The 12,833-nt window shown below is 44.5% G+C and overlaps 1 protein-coding gene and 1 long non-coding RNA gene across 5 annotated transcripts in view; one reads left to right on the forward strand and one right to left on the reverse strand.

The window, feature by feature from the left end:
* The window catches only part of LOC135274253 (uncharacterized), a 35,476-nt gene extending 25,307 nt beyond the window's left edge, over positions 1 to 10,169 (reverse strand). For both annotated transcript variants that reach the window (XR_010342075.1, XR_010342073.1), the window contains exon 1: positions 9,996 to 10,169. This is a non-coding gene — a long non-coding RNA (uncharacterized LOC135274253). The remainder of the gene's footprint in view (positions 1 to 9,995) is intronic.
* Positions 9,468 to 12,833, forward strand: part of SIPA1L1 (signal induced proliferation associated 1 like 1) — a 385,273-nt gene continuing 381,907 nt past the window's right edge. The window contains exon 1 of one of the 3 annotated variants that reach the window (XM_064374995.1): positions 9,468 to 9,505. The gene's annotated coding sequence lies outside the window, so the exon portion shown is untranslated. Of the gene's footprint in view, positions 9,506 to 10,159; positions 10,658 to 12,808; position 12,833 lie in introns of those variants that run through there. The other 2 variants (XM_064374996.1, XM_064374998.1) reach the window with 2 other exon arrangements.

The raw sequence follows: 12,833 nt of genomic DNA on the forward strand, positions 1-12,833 counted from the left end.
TTGAGTAGATATACTCATCATTTTTCCCCCACGTGAAAAGAACAAATAAAAGTCCTTTTAAAAGGGCTTTTAAAAGCTTCATCTAAGATTTGTAAAAATTTAGGATGAGTACTGAGCTGTTGAAGGTCCTAAATATCTCTGAACTATCAGCATATTCATTCTTGTCCTCTTTTCCCTTAAATAAAGGCTGTGATGGCTTTAATATTCCAGTAGTTTTGCTTGGCCTGCCTGCAAACAGAAACCCTCACTACACATGTTTCTTGTATTCAAGAACATGCAAAGCATGATTTCTCCTGCAGAATCTCACTATGCGCTCCTTGGATACCACAAAGCAGCTGGAGCTCACGTGCCCCTGCAGCTCCTGGGTTTGTGTGAATGTCGCCTCCACTCTGGCTGGCAATGGAACAGCCCAGATGGTCTTGGGAGGCCTCAGCCCACCGCTTCCAAGTCATGAGCAAGTTTCTTTTCATTTCTGGGGATTTAAAAAAGACAAGAGAGTAGAGAAAGGACTTTTAAAATTCACCTTCCTTCCTTGACACCTCTACTGTGAAAACTGATGAAAGGAATAAAGGGGAAAGGGTTGTTTGGAAGGGAATTTCCAGCTCCTCAGACAATATTGAAGTTATTTTAAATGCTTCAAAGAGCTTCCTAAAAGGAAATATTATTAGTAGGATGAATAAAAAATCCTGAAATGGTTCTGAGACAATTTAATATATGTAGTGTGTGTCTGTGTGTGTGTGTGTGTGTGTGTGTGTGGTGTGGTGTGGTGTGGTGTGTATGTGTGTGGTGTGGTGTGTGTGTGTATATAACTGGGACTGGTGCAGTGGCTCACACCTGTAATCCCAGCACTTTGGGATGCTGAGGCAGGTGGATCACCTGAGGTAAGGAGTTCGAGATCAGCCTGGCAAACACAGTGAAACCCTGTATCTACTAAAAATACAAAAATTAGCCAGGTATGGTTGTGTGCCTGTAATCCCAGTTACTCAGGAGGCTGAGGAAGGAGAATTGCTTGAACCTGGGAGGTGGAGGTTGCAGTGAGCTGAGATCGAGCCACTGCACTCCATCCTGGGCGACACAGAGAACTCTGTTTCAAAAAAAAAGGAAAAAGAAAAAGAAAAAGAATATTATAACTGGAGTAGCATGTGCTGATGTCTATGGTATAGAGAAAAAGGTCAAAAGTATTGGTGGGCCAAAACTTTTCATCCTTTTTGGGATTTTTAAAAAAATTTGTCCATGTTTACAAGAAAATTACCTGAAAACCCAGGAAACACATGAGTAGCTTAATGGAAAATTGTTTCAAAAGAAAATGCCTATGATAAGGAAAGAAAGTTTGTGAGGATGCATGTTACTTAAAATGTTATCTAGGCGGGGTGCAGTGGCTCAAGCCTGTAATCCCAGCACTTTAGGAGGCTGAGGCGGGTGGATCACTTGAGGTCAGGAGTTTGAGACCAGCCTGGCCAACATGGTGAATCTTGTCTCTACTAAAAATACAAAAAATAAATTAGACAGGCGTGGTTGCAGGCATCTGTAATCCTAGCTACTCAGGAGGCTGAGGCGGGAGAATCACTTGAACCCAGGAGGTGGAGGTTGCAGTGAGCCAAGATGGTGCTACTGCACTCCAGCCTGGGCAACAAGAGGGAAACTCCTTCTAAAAAAATGTTACCTACATGCAACATACTAGCAATTTATAAGCTACTGCTTGCTGCATTTGTGATCACAGTTCTGACCTCTTCTCCAACTCATGGATTTCTAAATCTCATGCTTCTAATATTCTATGCATTATCAATGCAAATGTGAATGTTTCCACCCTTGCTGAAAATCCTTCAATGGCTCCCTATTGCCTACAGAATAAAGCCCAAGTCCTGAGTATATCACACAAGGCCCTTGTGACTTGTCCTCATTCTCTCTAGCTGACACTGATGCCTAAGACCTGGATGGCCTCTACCCTATACCCCTATATCTTCGTGGCTCAAAAAGTTCACAAAGGCTTCCTAATAGCAAGGTGCTTTCTGAGCCAGAAAGCCAGGTAAGGGATTTTCCACTCCATCAGAATGGGAGACCTGATTCTGCTTTGCTGTTAAACTTGATTCTTTCATTGCACATTTATGGAGTGCCTATCTTTGTCAGGAGCTGTATTAAATTGTAGGGATTTAAGATTAAACAAGACACACATTATAACTACAAAGAGATTATATACCTGATTAAACACTGTTAGTTTCCTATTACTGCTGTTACAAATTATCACAGATTTGGAGCGTAAAACACCACCATTTTATCATCTTACATTTCTGGAGGTCAGAAGTCTGAAATAAGTCTCACTTGGTTAAAATCAAGGTATTGGCAGGGCTGCATTCCTCACAAAATCTATAGGGGAGAATCTGTTTCTCTTGCCTTTCCAGCTTCTAGAGGCTGTCCACATGTCTTGGCTCATGGTCTCTTCCTCCATTGTCAAAGCCAGCAGTATAGCATCTTCAGATTCCTCTCTGATTCTGTTTCTGTGGTCACATCTCCATGTCTAACTCTGACCCTCCTACTTCCCTCTTATGAACCCACCTTGTGGTTGCATTGAGCCCACTCAGATAATCCAGGATAATCTCCCTATCTCAAAATCCTTACCTTAATCATATCTTTATAAAATCTCTTTTTCCACGTAAGGTAACATATTCACAGGTTTTGGGGATTAGGATGTGGACATCTTGGAGGGTGGGGGTGTTCTGTTTACCATACTCTGCTAGCACTTTTATTTTGTCTGAATTAGCACTATTTGCTCATTTGAAAAATGTGTTAAGTGCCTACTACGTGCCAGGCACTGTTCCAGGTGGTGGGAATACAGCAGTGAATAAAGCAGACATATAGTTACTGCCCTCAGAGATCTTACCTTCTAGATGGAAGACAGACAATAAACCAACAAACAATTAGATAATATGTCAGGGAGTGATAGGACTTCAGAGAGCAATAGAGCTGTGTGGGGAGTATGAGATTGGGGTGATTGCTATTTCGTAAAGCGTGACTGTAATAATCAAGGTCTAGTTAGGAGAATGGAAGCTGGTCTTGGTCATTCAAAAGGAGGGAATTTTAGTTTTTTATTTTATTATTATTATTTTTTTGAGACAGGGTCTGGCTCTGTTACCCAGGTTGGAATGCAGTGGCGCAGTCTTGGCTCACTGCAGCCTCGACCTCCTAGGCTCAAACAATCCTCCCACCTCAGCCTCCAGCTAATGTTTTTGCATTTTTAGTAGAGACAGGGTTTGGCCATGTTGGTCTCCAACTCCTGGCTCCAAGTGATCTGTCCTCCTCAGCCTCCCAAAGTGCTGAGATTAGTGGCATGAGCCATTGTGCCTGGCCAAAATGAGAGAATTTTTATACAGGGAAGCTACACAGTGTATGGAAGAGCTGAGAAATTAACTAGGGTGATGAGGGAACGCAGAGATTCTTAACACCAGGAAGCTACTATCCCCCTCCAGCTGAAGTTGTATCAGAGCGTGGGGATGGTTATCACCCAGTGGAACCTGGGGCCTAAGGAGATGCATTTGCTACTAAAACTCTGCCTGAAGCAGAGAGAGGAGAAGAAAGGCTTTCACTTGTGTATTCCATCTGTCCCAAATTCCTGTTATGCATCCCAATGGCTGAACCCAGCTGGAAGCCCCTGACAAGGGGTCCTGGAAAACATGGCCCATGGGGGGTCAGCCCCACTGCAAGGTAGAGCAGGAAAAGAGAGAGCGCACCCAAGAGCAAGCAGGCAGATTACCAACAGTTACCTCTGTACAGACATCTAAACAGAACCAGAAAGTGAATCATGCAGATATTTGGGGAACGAGCTCTCCAGGCAGAGGAAAGAGCAAATGCAAGGCCTGGAGGCAGTAGAGCACCCGGTGTAGTCAAAGAATAGCAGGAATGCCAGTGTGGCTGGGCTAGAAAGAGGGAGGGGAGAGAGGGAGGGGTTAGGAATCAGAGCCTGCTGAGGGTTCCAGCCAGGTGAGCTTGGAAGTTGAGCACCAGATTTAGCAATGAGGCAGTCCCTGATGTCCCTGAGAAGACCTGCTGTGGAGTAGCGGGGGTGAAAGGTTGCTTAGAGTGGATTCAAGGGAAGGGAAGGATAGGAATTGAATACAGCAAGCCTGGAAGAGCCTTTTGAAGATTCCAGTTATAAAGTGAAGCGGGGGAGACATAAAATCTAGGAAGCATTTTACTTTTTACCATGGCAGATAGTCTGGCATGCTTGTAAGCCCTTAGAAGTGACGCAGTAGAGAAGGAAAATTTGATGATACAAGAGAGTGGAGATAGTTGCTGAATCAATGTCCCTGAGTTAGAGGCGATACACTAATGCACAGATCAAGAGGCTAATCTTGTCTAAGAGCACTGAGAGTTCATAAGTGACAGGAAGGACAGAGGAGTATATGCAGACAGATACAGGTAGGCTGGTAGACAGTGATAGGGAGGGTGTGTGTGTTCAGTTCTCTTATGATTATTTCTTTTACCAACAAAAGAGGGAGCAAGGCCATTAGCTGGAAGTACTAGGTGGAGGTTTGATTAAGGAGGAGAAAGTGTGAAATAGTCCTTTAAACAGGAGGGGAGAGTACAGGGAAGTATAGCAGTTTTGCTGTTAGTAGAGTAACGGAGTATTAAATGGTTATAAAGTAGTTGGTGTTTTAGACTTGTAATGAATACTACTACATAAATGAGAGAAGGGGCATTTTCTAAGGAATCCAGTATTCACGAAAACACAGTTACACCAACAAGGCTAAAATAACAAAACCCTAAAATTGAAACAACATGGGATATCATTTAATCCTGAATAATTTTGAGGGCACTTTGGACCTTTGTAATTATTCAGAGTAATCTTTCTAAATATCACTTAGAATAATGCCCTGTAGATGTACAGCTACTGGAGTTGTGAACTGACTGATAATAGGCCGGTAAAATCAGATTTTAACTGTAAGTCATGCAAATGTGAATCAGTGTTTATAATATTAAGAAATACATAAAATTTCCTGGTGTGGTAGGCCTCTCTGTCAAAATTCATTCTATATTTGATATATTCTATACATTACGGTGTTTTGTTGAATAGAAGTAAATAACCAGAGAGAAATGAATTCACCTGGGTTCAAATGAAGGCAGAAGCAAATAGGGAGGGAGCAACATAGTAAATGACTAGATGTTCTTACCATTAGAAAGGTTACATATCCTTTGTGTGTGGGGGTCGGGTGGAGTGGGGCAAAGGGAATTGAGCAAAGATGGGTACAGGAGCCAAGAAAGAGAGTGGCAGGAAGTGGATTGAGATCTAGTCTGTGCTCCTGGCAAACTCTGTTCCCCCTTTCCTTCTTCTGCTGCCTGATGTCTGCTGTTTTGAAACCCTAGGACGGTCAGGAGGATACAGCAGGAGTGACTGACCCAAAGAAAGTGCAGTTGGAAACTAGGCTTTGGTAGCTTTTACTTTTTATCTCCTTTAGAAACTCGGATGAAAGTTCTGCCATCAGTGAGGGACAAATAGCAGCCCAGGGCCTTGAAAGAGCAGTTTTAGATCCCTGGGACAATTTCTACTATTTTACTATGTCTGAAGATTAGGGAAGTTATTTTTGTAATTTGAGGCCAACACCCATCTCTTGAGCCTTATAAGAAGCATTGAAAAATGTTAATAGATTTGGCTAGCACTTGGGTCAATTATTTCAAAAGGCTATCTGGGAGTCATAAAACAGATGGCCCTGAAATTGTACTGCGTTGGTGGAGGTAGATTGGCAGCCATCCTTTAAGGGCAAAATCATGTTAAAAGCTAAGCCAGAACAAATGAGCTGCAACTGATTTATAATATTTTGCAATGTTGTGAAAGATGGTTCCTTAAAACAGATTTACAGGACTGATGGTGATGTTCCATTGTGTTTCTTTGTGAAAATGTGATATTAAACATATTTTTAATATCAATGAATCTGAGGCCTGCCCGACCTTTCCCTCCCCTCCCTCCCTCCCTCCCTCCCTCCCACCCACCTTCCTTCCTTCCTTCCTTCCTTCCTTCCTTCCTTCCTTCCTTCCTTCCCTCCCTCCCTCCCTCTTTCCTTATAGTTATTTTGGGAGTGTATTTAGTGTATTTAGTTTGGGTCTTTGGTTTGAATTAGAGTATTTATTAAATAACAAGGAATCCGCTTTGAGTTAGTGTAAAAGCAAATCATGAACTATAGATTCCCTTTGAAATTACTGTAACATGGTCAATATTTTTGTTGTCTTTGTAGTTGGGACAAGAGAAATTTTAAAATAAAATTGTCAACATTTAAAGAAAGTTGTCAACATGTAGCTATACTTTGTGAAACTGACATACTATAAAATGAAACTTTTTTAAATCATTTGCTGTAAAAGGAAAATTTGTTATTTATTGGAAAATGTTATAGTTTTAAGAGCTCCGAATATATATATGTTTAGGGTCTCACTTTGTTGCCCAGGCTTGAGTGCAGTGGTGTGATCATAGGTCACTGCAGCCTTTAACTCCTGGGCTCACGTGATTCTCAAGCATCAGCCTCCTGAATAGCTGGGACTACAGGTGCATGTCAACATACCTAGCTAATATTTTTTATTTTTGTAGAGACAGGTCTCTCTATGTTGCCCAGGATAGTCTCAAACTACTGGCTTCAAGCAATTCTCCCACCTGGGCCTCTGAAAGTGCTGGGATTATGCATGTGAGCCACCATGCCAACCAGCTATAGAATTTCAAAGCTGTAATAACCTAACATGTGGGCTACCCCCTCATTTCACAGATGAAGAATCAGAGATTAAATAACTTCTCAAGGAGACTCAATTATTTGTGGCAACTTAAACCCTAGTTTCCTGACTACTTTGTCTATTACTTTTTATCACAGTGTCACTTACGTTTCTTTTTTTTTTTTTGGAGATGGTGTCTCACTTTGTCACCCAGGCTGGAGTACAGTGGTGTGACATCAGCTCACTGCAACCTCCGCCTTCCTGGTTCAAGAGATTCTCTGGCCTCAGCCTCCAGAGTAGCTGGGATTACAGGCACATGCCACTATGCCCAGCTAAGTTTTGTATTTTTAGTAGAGACGGGGTTTCACCATGTTGGCCAGGATGGTCTTGATCTCCTGACCTTGTGATCCGCCCACCTCAGACTTGCAAAGTGCTGGGATTACAGGTGTGAGCCACTGCACCAGGCCCACTTAGGTTTCTAATACACAAACTTTAATTGATTTAGGATTTAAACTTGCAAGTGACTTAAAAGTTTTGACTGCTTAGTCTTCATATGCTTAGGTTCATGCTTTAGGTTTCTAGTTCTGTGGGACTGAGTTAAATAATGGTTTCCCCATGTTCATGGATAGGAACTTAAAAAATTGAGATACAATCCACCTACCACGGAATCTAATTTTACTCATTCATTTTGAAATACAAAGCTGAAGCTTAACTTCTATTCACAATATCCATTTTATTTAGGCTGTGGGTATATAATAACCCTCACTTTAGAAAAGTTTCTACAATTAAAAGAAGACACGGGCCTGAGGAGAGTTCATCTTCATTCTTTTTTTTTTTTTTTGAGACGTAGTTTCGCTCTTGTTACCCAGGCTGGAGTGCAATGGCGCGATCTCGGCTCACCGCAACCTCCGCCTCCTGGGTTCAGGCAATTCTCCTGCCTCAACCTCCCGAGTAGCTGGGATTACAGGCACGCGCCACCATGCCCAGCTAATTTTTTGTATTTTTAGTAGAGACGGGGTTTCACCATGTTGACCAGGATGGTCTCGATCTCTTGACCTCGTGATCCACCCGCCTCGGCCTCCCAAAGTGCTGGGATTACAGGCGTGAGCCACCGCGCCCGGCCCTCATCTTCATTCTTAATAGCATTTTGGAGTAGGTATAAAGGCGTCTGAGGATGCCTAATGATTTTTTAAAAACTGTTCCCCTCCCCATGATGAATAGGGTTTTTATGAGAAAAAGATGAAGGAGAGATTATGACCATTGAAAAAGACATGGTGTTAATAGAAATGGGAGGGTGGTTGATAAGAGTCCAAACTTGACGGTACTCTCTAGGGTAGGGCCAAAGGCAAGTACTGAGGGCAGGTATGGACTGTTGCGTTCAACTTTTCAAAAAAGTAGCCAGTACCTAGTATGGACCAAGCCTGTGGAGGCGCTGAGAATACAGAGATGAATGAGCCAGTTCCTGAAGGAGCCCAGTCTGGTATGTTTGTGTGTGTATATGTGTTGGGAAGAGGAGGAGGAAGGGAGCATGGGGGAGTTGGCGTGAGACTGGAAGAAAAGGCTGAAAAACTGAATACATGGTAGAAATTTGGGGTGCAGATATGTGTTGGCTTCTAGGTAGAAACGTGTCCCAAAACCTCTTAATACATTAGCCTCATTTGCCAAATTTGGCCAGATACCATGACTGTGGTCTTCTAGAGATGCCCTGTTGAATCGGTGTAAAAATTCTCCTTTTGCAACCACCCCTCGCTTTCCACACCGCCCGTGCGCCGGGCAGGGGAGGGGGCAGGTTGAAAACTGCACCCACGTTTGCAGCCTCTGCTCTCCGCAAGAGACAGGAATCCAGGGCTTTGCCGTCGTCATAGCAACCAGAAGTTCCGCGGTCCCCTACCCTCCCGCGACTTCTTCCACTTCCTCCGCCCGCAGGGCCCAGCCGCCGCTTCTCTCGCGAGATTTGCGCGCCTCTCAGAACCGCTCGGCGGTGATCTCACCCGAGACTTGGGGGAGAGGGAGGAGTGAAGGAGGGGAAGGAATGGGGCGGGAGGCGGGGCGGGGAGGGGAAGGGCGAGTGAGGCGCCGCCACTGCCGGCAACTTTGTGAGCGAGTTCAGTGCGTGCGTGAGCGAGTGAGCGAAAAGTCAGTGCAGCGCCGAATCCCCGGCTGGAGGGTCCCCGGGGAGGGCCAGGTCTGGGCCCAAGAGGCCGCCCCCACAACCACTCCATCCCCTCCCGCCTCGGTGGCTCCTTCCCCATTTCCTCCCCCACCGGTCCTCGAGGCCTTCCCGCCCCCGTCGGCACTTACCTGTCCCCTCCCCCACGCGGTACGCACCTCCCCATTCCCCCCCTCCCCCGCGCCCACCTCGGATCTTCGGAGCACGGACCCCCGCACTTGCTTCCTGTACTGGCCGCCCCCTCAGCTCTTTCCCCTGCGGGCGGGCGTGATGGGGGGTGCTGAATCTCGGGGATGGCGCGGGCGGGGGCCCGGGCGCCTAGACAATAGTTGATGCCCGAGGACGGGGCCACCTCCGCCTTCCCCTCCTCCGTGAGCTCGGCCCCTGCCGGCTGCCCGCCCGCCAGCCTGCATTCCGGGTCCCCCTCCGAGCCACGCTCGGGAGTTGGGCTGATTCCACCCCCGCCTCCCCCAGTCCCCCCTCCGCTCCGTGCTCGGCGCCCGCCCCGGCCCGGCCTCGCTGCTCTCCGCAGAGGAGGCGGCGAGTGAGCGCGCGCCGACCGTCTACACGGTTTCTCTTTCTCCCCAGGGAGAGCGCGCGACGGACGCGCCCGGGACGCGCGGCGGCACCGGGAGGTCGGGCCGAACGGTAAGTGGCCCCCGCGCCTGGGTCCTTGGGGGTGCGGGGGTGCAGGGCCGCTGACAACCCCCTGTCCCGTTTCTGGCCGGGGTTGGGGTCCAGGGCCCGGAGCAGGACCCCGGGAGGCCGTTTAAAGTTTGATTTCCTATTTGGTGGCTTGCTGATAGCGCAGCCTGGCGGGGGCGAGTCCGACTCCACCGCGCCCGGCGCGCGCACGCACCTCAGAACCCGAATCTGCACAACTGCGGGGCAGGCGCCTTTGCGGGAGGCCAGGAGACCCCTGCCCCAGTCCGGGCGGTTGCGCCCACCCCGCTGCTCTCTTTTCCACCTGGCAACCCTTCCTCTCTGGTCACCTGGGTGAGCGCTTTGCAGGCTGTGCTGGAGTAGGCAGGCCGAGTTGGTTGAGTTGTGGGAAATGGAGAGGTACAGCTCGGTGCCCGAGGGTGGTTAATTTCCCCTTTGGGGGTCTTGGGGACATGAAATTTTGGGATGCTCTAACCTGCTTTCCAGGGAGCGAGTAAACCGCGAAAGGGCTGGGAGGCGTGAGTGTGCCGCAAAAAGAACTTTTCCTCCTTCGCCCCATCTGTTACCAGCTTCTCTCCTGACCTTAAAGGAAATTTCCGAGGCTGTTAAATCGCTCCACGGCATTTCTAGGTGGACCAGTAATCGTGTTGGGCAGGTTGAAATTTCATCGCGGTTTGGAAAACAGAGAGAGATGGGAAATGGCTTACTTTCAAGGAAGATGTTTAGCTGAATTGTTGGCATTTTTCTAAGGGAAGCCTTTGGAGATTGGTGGCTTCTAGACTACGTTTACCTTACAGAGTTTATTTTTCCTCATGGATAGTTTAGAGGCAGCATTCACTGAAATGCATACTACCTGTGAAACGATTATGTTTCTAAACTGGAGCCAGCGATGCGATGCAAATTTTGGAGTAGAGGTGTCGACTTTCATCAGGTTCCAGGTCTATCTGGATGGACTGGGATTGGCGTTTCCTCTATAAAGCAAACCTTTCATGTTGAAACTCTGAGTCAGACTCTTAAAGCCATTGTTTTTGTGCTGGTACTCTGTGGGAGATAAGTGTCAACTTTCTCCTGTTTTCTCTTATGGAGTATCCGTCCAAGGCAAAGCTTCTCTGACTGAATCTTCTGGAAAAGTACAAGGTTAGATCATACAGAATCCCTTCCTGCAGCCAGTTTAGTAACAATATTAATTTTCTTTATAATCCTGATTTAACAACTTTCATTTTTCTCTTCGTTTTTTGAAAGCTGCAATTAAGCTATCTTTACCAGGATTAAAAAGAGGATAATATGGAACAGTGGTAATAGTAGGTCTCAGCTAGTTTATTATGGCCACTGATGTGTCCAACTATTAGATGACATCTCTGTTCTTAACTGTATTAGTATTAAAACATTTTTCTCATGGAATAAATTTTACTAAAACATTAGCAATTAACAGTGCATTTAAAATGATGAATGATTGTTTCCACATAAATAGTTAGAGGCAAAATAAGAGATTTTGGGGGATGAATGCCTTTCTTTCTCTGACAACTAATTTTCTTATCTCATTAATGCTTAAGTAAAGCACTCTTAAAGTTGACTGTCATTCGATTTCTCTAATTGACTGAGAGAACACGTTTGGTGAGTGGCTTGAGACAGTCAGTAGGTGTTGCTGTTGTTAGCTTCTCTGCAGTTCCTACTTCGGCTCCTTGAGTTTGAAATTGCAATTCTGGTACAGTGAACTTTAAAAATCTGAAGTGTGAGTTAGTGATGGTTGTGATTTCATTGGAGGATTCTATGGCAAGGTTGACTTGAGCTCTAGGTAATAATTCCAGAGCACCTCTCTGATACTTTGTATTGAGATTCATTTAACTCTTCTTTTGCCTTTATCCTTTCACTAGTATTTTCAGGCTTCTGCATTTGCTTTGCTTTTGCTTTGAAGTATGTGTGTAATTTTGGTATAGTGCCCCCACCTTGATTGTTTAGGAAATTTTCAAAAACACCTTCTAGTAAGTTATTGAAGTCATAGATTGAAGATTGCTTGAGATGAGCAGTTTTATAGACTTTGGGGGATCTTAGTTGAGATGTGTATATGTCCTATCTTAAGTTGCAATCTGAATTTGTAGATATGTGACTTTTTTTCTTTTTTAAAAAATCTCTTTGAGCTGTGAAATAGCATAAAGAGAGCTGAAATGGTGTGAGAGTGGAATTTGGTGGAAAGTTTGTCGTGATTAGTAATCTGATTATGTGTCTCTTCTCAGTCCTCACCGTTGTGTTATCATTTCTGTTGGTCCATATTAGTGCACAAATGAAGTATGCATATCCTAAAGATTTTTGGCTGACATCTCAGATTTGAGCCTGTTGGTTCACTGATCTTACTAGATTTTGTCTATGAAAGATATAGACTCATTCTCCTAATAAAGAACTAGAGCTCTGATAGAGTACCTTTTTGATTTTTTCCTTTGCCTCAAATCATAGAAGTTCAAATCTCAAAATTCAGAAAATTTTTTCCCCCATAGCATCCCTATATTCCTAACCTTTTGAGTGGTGAGTCAAGCATTGTTTATTGAGTGCCGCTATCTGGGAGGTACACTTTTGGTTTCTGTGATTCCAGTGGTGAGCAAAAGAGTGTTCCTGGCCGCTTGGAACTTGTAGTCCTGTGGGGCTATTTGGGGTTATGGTACCCTGATCCCCCATAAAGGTTATGCATTGTAGGCAATTATTTTTGAATTTTAATGTATGTATTTATTTATTTATTTTGAATTTTAATGTATTTAAACATTTTTAAATAATACAGCCTTATATTTGTCCTCGAAGGTCTGGGTTTCAAAAAGCTGCTCTGCTATTTTCTGATTGTAAGATCTTGAAAAATAATTGAATTTCTTTCTGAACTTTACTGTTGTTTCCTGGAGAGATGGGCTCAGAACTTGCTTCACAAATGAGCAATGAAAATTAATGAGAATATATGTATGAAAGCACTTTGTAAACTATAAAGTCTTATTTGTAATGGTGTTTTTTTACTTTTTGTTGGACAGATTCATGGATTGTTGGAACTAGGAGGGATTTTGACTCAACTGGCTCATCTTTCCCATTTTACATATGAGGAAGCTGAAGCCCAGAAAGTTGAAGTGATTTGTTGAAAGTTCCAGAACTAGTTAATGACTAGGCAGTGATTGGAAGACAGATGTCCATATTTAATTATATTCGTTTATTTTGTTTTTTTTTCCTATCTTAGAGTATGTTAAAATTTTACTACTTTCTCCTCTCACTTAGGAGTTCAGAATTTATTAAATATCCAAAATGAGAAGATGCAAAATTGAAGGAAACAAACAATCTGTGG

The sequence above is a fragment of the Aotus nancymaae genome, unplaced genomic scaffold (assembly GCF_030222135.1).
Source record: "Aotus nancymaae isolate 86718 unplaced genomic scaffold, 86718_ANA_hifiasm-v0.15.2.pri h1tg000011l, whole genome shotgun sequence".
NCBI classification, from domain to species: domain Eukaryota; kingdom Metazoa; phylum Chordata; class Mammalia; order Primates; family Aotidae; genus Aotus; species Aotus nancymaae.